Source organism: Eriocheir sinensis, unplaced genomic scaffold (assembly GCF_024679095.1).
Source record: "Eriocheir sinensis breed Jianghai 21 unplaced genomic scaffold, ASM2467909v1 Scaffold15, whole genome shotgun sequence".
NCBI lineage: Eukaryota > Metazoa > Arthropoda > Malacostraca > Decapoda > Varunidae > Eriocheir > Eriocheir sinensis.
Window position 1 is genome coordinate 1,052,039 of NW_026110850.1, and position 9,226 is coordinate 1,061,264.

General features: G+C 49.4%; 2 long non-coding RNA genes across 13 annotated transcripts; one reads left to right on the forward strand and one right to left on the reverse strand.

Moving 5' to 3' along the window:
* Positions 1–5,938: 5,938 nt before the first annotated feature.
* Positions 5,939–8,425, reverse strand: LOC126990225 (uncharacterized). Of its 10 annotated transcripts, none has more exons than XR_007744142.1 (4): positions 8,027–8,156; positions 7,699–7,763; positions 7,299–7,633; positions 5,939–7,230 (listed from the first exon to the last, which is right to left on the reverse strand). It is a non-coding gene; the product is annotated as an uncharacterized LOC126990225 (long non-coding RNA). The 10 variants fall into 10 exon arrangements; XR_007744141.1 differs by lacking the exon at positions 8,027–8,156 and adding an exon at positions 7,823–7,949 and having other exon boundaries at positions 7,699–7,757; XR_007744134.1 differs by adding an exon at positions 8,290–8,425 and having other exon boundaries at positions 7,299–8,221.
* LOC126990228 (uncharacterized) lies at positions 7,193–8,962 on the forward strand. 3 transcript variants are annotated; one of them, XR_007744144.1, is made up of 3 exons: positions 7,193–7,340; positions 7,409–7,926; positions 7,995–8,962. It is a non-coding gene; the product is annotated as an uncharacterized LOC126990228 (long non-coding RNA). The 3 variants fall into 3 exon arrangements; XR_007744146.1 differs by having other exon boundaries at positions 7,409–7,796; XR_007744143.1 differs by having other exon boundaries at positions 7,409–8,962.
* Positions 8,963–9,226: the final 264 nt, after the last annotated feature.

Below are 9,226 nucleotides of genomic sequence, written 5' to 3' on the forward strand. Positions count from 1 at the left end.
TCACTTCTCTCATCGGAAGACGGAATCGAAAGTGAGCGATAATTTCTTCTGGCCTGGCATGTGGGCCGATATCCGTGACTACTGTCGGTCCTACGACATATGCCAGCGTAAGTCTTATAAGGGCCAGGTTAAACCCGTCCCCCTCCAACCACTGCCTGTCGTCACGGAACCATTCTCCAGAGTTGCTGTGGATGTGGTGGGCCCTCTCTCTCCGCCGTCTGCAGATGGACACTGGTATATTCTCATCCTGATTGACTTTGCCACAGGGTTCCCTGAAGCCATTCCACTCAAGGATGTGGACTCTGTTTCTGTTGCTGAGGCTCTTCTGTCTTTATTTTCCAGGGTCGGAATTCCCCGGGAAATCCTGAGCGACAGAGGTACTCAATTCACTTCTCAGCTAATGGCCGAGCTCCACAAGCTACTTGGTGTGAGGCCCCAGTTCACCACACCGTTTCATCCGAGTGGTAATGGTCGAGTGGAGAGGCTGCATGGGCCCCTCAAAGCTGCTCTACGGAAGGTTTGCAGCGAGAAGCCTAGAGTGGCATCGCTACCTTATTCCGACTTTGTTTGCCCTCAGGGAAATGCCCAGCGACCGCACCGGCTTGTCGGCCTTCGATCTCCTCTACGGGCGCACTGTGCGAGGGCCCTTGACTGTACTGAAGGACTTATGGGAAGACCGTGACCTGCAGGAGGAAGAACGAACGAGTCTGCAATACGTCATCGAGCTCAGGGAGAAACTGACCGAATGTGCTCAGCTCGCCGCCCGGGAGGCTGACGTAAGTACTGCAAAGTACAAGTCTTATTTTGACCTGCGATCTCAAGATAGACAATTCAAGCCTGGCGACGAGGTCCTAGTTCTTCTCCCTGACTCTACCAAGAAGTTCCTCGTTTCCTGGCGTGGCCAGGAACGACGAAACAAGGTGGACTACCTGGTTGATGACCCGAGGGGGCCTAAGCTGTACCACGCCAACCTCCTAAAAAGGTACCATCGCCATGCTCAAGTAAACTTCGCGTATGTCAAGGACGATACTTCAGCGCCGGATGATGACTGTTCACCCACAGGACCTTTGGAAGCAGAGGACCCTGACGACCTTGTTCCCCGTCCTTTGGTCTGTTCCGTTCCTGATTCCGCCCTCAACCCGGCGCTGGACATCAACAAGTCCCTGGAGTGGAACCAGCGCTCATCGTTAGAAGACGTACTTTCCACCTTTAAGGACGTATTTTCACAGACTCCAGGTTGCACCAACACCCTGCAACATGACATAATTTTAACCACCACCAACAGAGTCCTCACGAAGAACTACCCTGTGCCGATCCACCTCCGTCCTTACTTTGAGAAGGAAGTTAACAACCTCCTCCAACTAGGCATCATCCAGCCGTCGTCCTCTCTACACTGCTCTCCCGTGGTAATGGTACGCAAGTCTGACGGGAGCTACCGAATGGCCATAGACTTCAGGCAACTTAACTCCGTTACTGTTTTTGATGCTGAGCCCACCTGTTCCGTCGAAGGGGACTTGCACAAGTTTGCAGGAGCTACCTACTTTTCGGAGCTTGACTTGTGCAAGGCCTACTACCAGATCCCCTTGACCGACCGTGCCAAGCCTCTCACTGCTTTTTCCACCCACCAAGGATTGATGGAGTTCTGTCGACTTCCCTTCGGTCTCGTCACCGCCTACTCCACCTACATCCGCCTCATGAGGACTGTTCTCGCGGATCCGCCTAACATCTCCTTTTATTTTGATAACGTCTTCATTTACTCGTCAGATTGGCCCAGTCACCTAACAGCTCTAACATCTGTCCTTGAGCGGCTTCGTCATCACCGGCTGACGGCGAAACCATCCAAGTGTCGGTTTGGCCTCCCTTCTATCCAGTACTTGGGGTTTGTGATTGACGTGGTGCACCTTCGCCCCATGCGGGACAAGACTGAGGCCCTGAAGCAGATCAGCCCTTCTACTACCAAGAAAAGTCTTCGCAGCTTCCTGGGGATGGCTTCGTTCTACCGCTGTTTCATCCCCATGGCTGCCGAGCTCACGGGACCTCTCTCCGACCTTCCCAGGAAACCCCAACGTGAGCCGCTGCCGTGGACTGAAGACCTGTTATCACGGTTCGAACAACTGAAGGACGCCTTGCCATCGCAGCCAGTCCTACGATTACGTAACCCCGCCTTGCCTTTTGTTCTTAGGACAGACGCCTCGAACTTCGGGTTGGGAGCTGTGCTGCTGCATTACTACAAGGATACCCCCCATCCAGTCTGGTATGCCAGTCGGAAGCTGCTTGACCGGGAAAGGAGATACTTCCCCATCGAACGAGAAGCCCTTGCCATTTTGTTCGGGATCTCCAAGTTTGACTTCTACCTCAGAGGTAAAGAGTTCATTTTAGAAACAGACCATAAACCTCTGGTATATCTCCACAAGTCCAAGTGATCCAGCGACAGACTGATGAGGTGGGCCCTTCAGCTGCAGAACTACCCGTTCCGGTTGGTTCATCTTGCCGGCCGAGACAACGTGGGCGCAGACTTTCTGAGTCGCTCCTTAGGAGGTGAACGTTAGCCGTTCCTCTTTGTCATTTCTGGTTGCTTATTTCTTGTTGTATCGTGTTAGTTCAGTTTAATCTACCTACGGTAGATTTTTGTAAGGGGGCTTATGTGAGGGCTGAACTACCACTAACACACACACACATGTACACTCACTCACACACACACACACACACACACACACACACACACACACACACACACCAGTATAAGGGTTGATGCTCTTTCGATTATTCCCAGCTTGCCGCTTCACCCAGCCTGCTTTGTTCGCCGACCCGAAGCTGCTCCTGGTGGCGATGCAGTCTCATTCAGCTTCACGGTCGGCGCCCTGACTTCACGCAGCGTCGAAGCGAGCCAAGGTGGTGTGGTTGCCCGAGAGCTGAGGCAGAGCGGAACTGACCCAAGAGCGATCCTGGACCTGCGTCCCCTTTCCTCCCTCTCAACCTTGGAGCCCCGCAGTCCACTGGGCACGGCCTGCTTGCGCCTCCGTCCCACCTACCCAGTTTCGTCTCCTCGCCGAGCTGACACCGTTTGTTCGTCCTTGGCTCCCCGTCTACCCCGGCGTCATCATCTTCGGGCACTCAGGCAGCTGACATTCTGCTGAGCCCGTCCTCCTCCATCGAGTGACGTCTACGAGGCAGTGTGCGTCTCTACATCACCGCAACGGGCGTCTCTTCCCACGAGGCACCACTCACAATTGCCGGGTCGGGCTGCCGCTTTCCCTGGGTCCTGTCGCGGTCTACTGGAGAGTACGGGAGGTGTATTGGACTTTGTACCTCAACATGTTTACACTTCCACTTTTGGTTGTTTTGATCATATTCCTTAGAAACCTGGTGAAGGTATAATCATACTTGGACTCGATTGAAGTAGTTGCCGCCGTTCTCCTGGCTTCAATCAGTCCTATAACCATCTGAACCTCCGGGCCTTGACAGACATACTCTTAAACATATCGGCGCAAGCACACATATTTGACACGGTTTTCCTAGGAGCTTTGGGCATTTCCTTGGGTAGCTTAATAACCCTGGTGGTAGTTTGGCCCTTCCTTTGTACCAAAGAACTTAAAAAAAAACTCATTAGAACCTGATTTGTCTTCTTTTTGGCATTTGGAAATTGTTGATGTGAGGTGAGGAGGGGTCTGACAGTGCCGACCTAAGATTTCTCTGTACATGTTAGAAATTGGAGCATCAGGAAGAGGTCAGTATTTACACTTTCTTGCGTTTACTTTTGGAGTTTCTATTGCTTAATAACTTAGCTCTTCTTCTGTATGTGATTGAAACAAGAGGATCAGGGCGAGGTTAATATTTGCAATTTGTACATTTTGTAATCGTCATAAGCTTGGATAATAATTTTTAGTGATGACACCCAAAAAAACAACCAATTCCTGCCTCTTAAATATCATAAACGGATAGATTCAGATATCGACGTAATGTGCAGATAGATAAATATGAATAGATGGCTTAGACACACACACACACACACACACACACACACACACACACACACACACACACACACACACACACACACACACACACACACGTACCCCCCCCACACACACAAAAACACACGTACCCCCCCACACACACAAACACACGTACCCCCCCCACACACACAATGACACGTACCCCCCCCACACTCAAACACACGTACCCCCCATACACACACGCACGTACCCCCCCCCCCACACACACACAAACACACGTACTTCCCACAAACACAAACACACGTACCCCCCACACACAAATAGAACAAGAAGAAATCACAATTTGAAGATAAGTGGTAAAAGATTATCGTCGTACGAAGCTAAACACTTCTTCAATCGAGTTGTTAATGTTTGGAACTCTCTTCCCTGTGATGTCGTTGATAGTACAACAGTTACGGTCTTCAAGAATAGATTAGACAAGTGTTTTGAATCCAACCGGCAACTAAGATATTACTCATTGTCGTAATAACGTTAAGTTTTTTCGAATACTGGTGTCTTTGTCCGCTTTAATCGCCCGGTTAGTGGTGGCAGCAATGGTAGTTCTTTCCTCTTTCCTACATAAAATCCATGCAGTTTTTCCATGCTGCATGGTTCTTTTTCCTTTCCTGCCAGCTTTGGCTGGAGGGATGGGGGGGTGGGGAGGAGCCTTCACCTTTGCCTTCCTTCATCTTCCACCTTTGATTAGATAGTTAGTGTAGCTTGTCACAAACAGCCTCGTAAGGACCAGCAGTTCTGCTGTTGTTTGTTCTTACTTTGTGTTACTTTGTGTTCCTCCTCCTCCTTTTCCTCCCTCTCGCTAGCTCCCCTTTCTTGACCTCTACCTCGTCGTCTTTTTCCCTTGCTATCTTATCCTCCTCCTCCTCCTCCTCCTCACGCGTGGGTCAGTGAAATGGGTATGCCTGGGAAAGGTAAGCTGCGTGTCACAATCGGTCCTGTGTCGCCGGCTGAGGGGGTCTGCTGTTACCTGCGCGGGGTCACGGGCCAAGGGGACGGAGGAACGCGCCGGGGTAATGCGTAGGTTATCGTGTGACCTCCCACCCCCCATTCACCCCTCTTCCCACCATCATCTTTGCCTTATACAGTGTTGCGTCCCGGTGTTTTTTCTTGTGAGTGCTTCATATATTGTTTTAAATGAGGGTTTGATAGTTTTATGCGTGTGTGTGTGTGGGGGGGGGGGGAGGTGTTAGTGGTTGAATGTAGGGAAGTAAGCCAGCCATGTATTAGCACGGGTATGAAGGGGTATACAGTAAGGTTAGGTTAGGAAGGTTAGGTTAGGTTAGGTGTGGGTTTTATGGTTGAGGGAAGATTGTGTGCTGATAGCGGAGACAGTAGCAGGAGGGGAGGCAGGCAGAGGTAGAAGAGTCACCCAACCAGTCAGGTATTAGCACAGGTGTGAAGGGGATATACGGGAAGGTTAGGTTAGGTTAGGTGTGGGTTTTATGGGGGAGCGTAGATTGTGTGCTGATAGCGGAGACAGTAGCAGGAGGGGAGGCAGGCAGAGGTAGAAGAGTCACCCAACCAGTCAGGTATTAGTACAGGTGTGAATGGGGTTTAAGGGCAATATTCTTAAACGTAAAAGAACATAAGAACGTCAGGAGTCTGCAAGAGGCCGGTTGGTTTATACAAGGCAGCTCCTGTAAGTCTAATCCCACCTTACCTCACTATCCATGTTAGATCGTTAAGTGGTTTGTTTGTTTGTTTGTTAATGGGTAGTCAAACAGCTGTATTACCGTCAGTTAGGTAGGTTAGTTAAATAGATAGTTTGATAGTTAGTTAAGCAGTTAGAGTCAGTTAGTTAATTTTACTATATTCTGTATTTATTTATTTATTTATTTATATTATTATTTTTTTTTCTTTTTCCTTTTCTTTTTTTCGTTTCGTTTTTCTATTTGTTTTCTTTTTCTTTTCTTTCTTTTTTCCTTTGTGTTTTCTCGGTGTTGGTTTTCTTTTTTGATGTTCTTTTTTGGTGTTCTTTTTTCCTATCATCCTTTTGTCGATGTTCGTTGGTCTGGGTGAGCCGCTTTCCTCCCAGAAGAGACCCACCCATAATTTTGGAGATGTTGTTAGGGCCAAAAGGTGGATGATGTTTGTTTTATTTCATTTTCTTGATGTCGTGTTTTTCGTTCTTTTTATTGCTTTAGTTTTCCTTTTCGATGTTTTCCTGTTATTTTTCTTTTACTTCTTATTGATGCTTTTTGATGTTCTTTTTTCCTATCATCCTCTTGTTGATGTTCCTTGGTCTGGATGAGCCGCTTTCCTCCCAGAAGAGACCCATCCATAATTTTGGTGATGTTGTTTGGGACCGAAAGGTGGATGATGCTTCTTTGTATTTCTCTTTTCTTGATGTTGTTCATTTATTTCTGTTGCTTTTCTTTTTCGATGTTTTTTCTGATCTTTTTCCATTTTTTTTGGTGTTCTTTTCTATATCATCCCTTGTTGATGTTCTTTGGTCTGGGTGAGCCGCTTTCTCCCCAGAAGAGACCCACCCATAATTTTGGTGATGTTAGTCAGGGCCGGAAGGTGGATGATGTTTGTTATATTTTTCTTTCCTTGATGTGTTTTTCTTTATGCTTTTTTTTTATTTCATTTATTCATATCATCCTTTGGTTGATGTTCTTTGGTCTGGATGAGCCGCTTTCTCCCCAGAAGAGACCCATCCATAATTTTGGCGATGTTAGGGCCTAAAGGTGGATGATCTTTTTGTTTCTTGATGTTTCGTTTCTGTATTTTCCATTTTTCTGGTGTTCCTTTTTATTTTCCTTTTCTTTGGTGTTCCCATCGCGTGGATTGTCTACGACAGTATAACGAGCACCACAAACCCGGGTTTGTTTAGAGTTTGCTCTCCTAGGCAGATTGCCTACCACGGCTGACGACCTCCACCTGCCCGGGTTTATTGTTCGGAGTGTGCTCTCCTAGGCAGATTGCCTACCACGGCTGACGACCTCCACCTGGCCGGGTTTATTGTTCGGAGTTTGCTCTCCTAGGCAGATTGCCTACCACGGCTGACGACCTCCACCTGCCCGGGTTTATTGTTCGGAGTGTGCTCTCCTAGGCAGATTGCCTACCACGGCTGACGACCTCCACCTGGCCGGGTTTATTGTTCGGAGTTTGCTCTCCTAGGCAGATTGCCTACCACGACTGACGACCTCCACCTGCCCGGGTTTATTGTTCGGAGTTTGCTCTCCTAGGTGAACTGCCTACCACGGCTGACGACCTCCACCTGGCCGGGTTTATTGTTCGGAGTTTGCTCTCCTAGGCAGATTGCCTACCACGGCTGACGACCTCCACCTGGCCGGGTTTATTGTTCGGAGTTTGCTCTCCTAGGTGAACTGCCTACCACGGCTGACGACCTCCACCTGCCCGGGTTTATTGTTCGGAGTTTGCTCTCCTAGGTAAAATGCTCACGCTAACGAGCTCCACCTGCCCGGGTTTTTTGCTCGGAGTTTGCTCTCCTAGGTGAACTGCTCACGCTAACGAGCTCCACCTGCCCGGGTTTGTTGTTCGGAGTTTGCTCTCCTAGGTGAATTGCCTACCACGGCTAACGAGCCCCACCTGCCCGGGTTTGTTTAGAGTTTCCTCTCCTAGGTGAACTGCCTACCACGGCTAACGAGCCTCACCTGCCCGGGTTTGTTTAGAGTTTGCTCTCCTAGGTGAATTACCTCCCACGGCTAACGACCTCCACCTGCCCGGGTTTGTTTAGAGTTTGCTCTCCTAGGTGAATTGCCTCCCACGGCTAACGACCTCCACCTGCCCGGGTTTGTTTAGAGTTTGCTCTCCTAGGTGAATTGCCTACCACGGCTAACGACCTCCACCTGCCCGGGTTTGTTTAGAGTTTGCTCTCCTAGGTGAATTGCCTCCCACGGCTAACGACCTCCACCTGCCCGGGTTTGTTTAGAGTTTGCTCTCCTAGGTGAATTGCCTCCCACGGCTAACGACCTCCACCTGCCCGGGTTTATTGTTCGGGGTTTGCTCTCCTAGGTGAACTGCCTACCACGGCTAACGAGCCTCACCTGCCCGGGTTTGTTTAGAGTTTGCTCTCCTAGGTGAATTGCCTCCCACGGCTAACGACCTCCACCTGCCCGGGTTTGTATAGAGTTTGCTCTCCTAGGTGAATTGCCTCCCACGGCTAACGAGCCTCACCTGCTCGGGTTTGTTTAGAGTTTGCTCTCCTAGGCAGATTGCCTACCACGGCTAACGAGCTCCACCTACCCGGGTTTATTGTTCGGAGTTTGCTCTCCTAGGCAGACTGCCTACCACGGCTAACGAGCTCCACCTGCCCGGGTTTGTAACCGGAAGATCTCCGGCACCTCCGTCGGGGCCCCGAGGGACGCCGAGGAGCCCTGCCTGGAGCCCTCCAGTCCTGCCATGCTCGCCAGGGAGACCTTGGGCTCGCTGGCGCTCCACACCCCCGCCGAGGTGAGGATGCAAGTACTCGCTTCTTAAAACTACCAGACTGGATTATAAAATTAATGATAATTACTGTGAAGGCGCCGGTCACCGCGTTTATCGGTTCAGGGATGGAAGACCGACGGGCATGGGAAACGCGCACAAGCATCCAAAGGAATCCTCGCGACGGCTTGCGACGCAGCATCCGTTTCCCTTTTCTTTCTCATTCCATTTTTTCTTTTTTATTATATTTTCCTTCTTTAATTGATTGATTGATTGATTTTACTTGGTAGGAATCTGTTCACCAATTAACATCATTCAGGTATACATTGCACCCACACACCTGCGGAGAGAAAACACCAGTGAGAGTGCTGACGCTCACGAGGACGGCCCGCTAGAGTTTCTTAACATTCGCATCGGGGCCCACTTCTCTTAAGTCGTCTGTCTCTTTATTTTTCTCTTCTCTACTTCATTCTATTTCTCCCTTTCTTTCATCCTTGCTCTCCATCTATGAATTTTTTTTCTCTCTCTCTCTCTCTCTCTCTCTCTCTCTCTCTCTCTCTCTCTCTCTCTCTCTCTCTCTCTCTCTCTCTCTCTCTCTCTCTCTCTCTCTCTCTCTCTCTCTCTCTCTCTCTCACACACACACACACACACACACACACACACACACACACACAGCTTTCGTAGGCGTTGTGGGTATTGCCAGGGGTAGTTTAATGACCCTGGTGGTAGTCTGACCTCCTATCTGTACTATGGACCTAAAAAAAACACTCATGAGAATCCGACTGATCTCCTTTGACCCCTGTGAAAAAAGTTGGTATGAG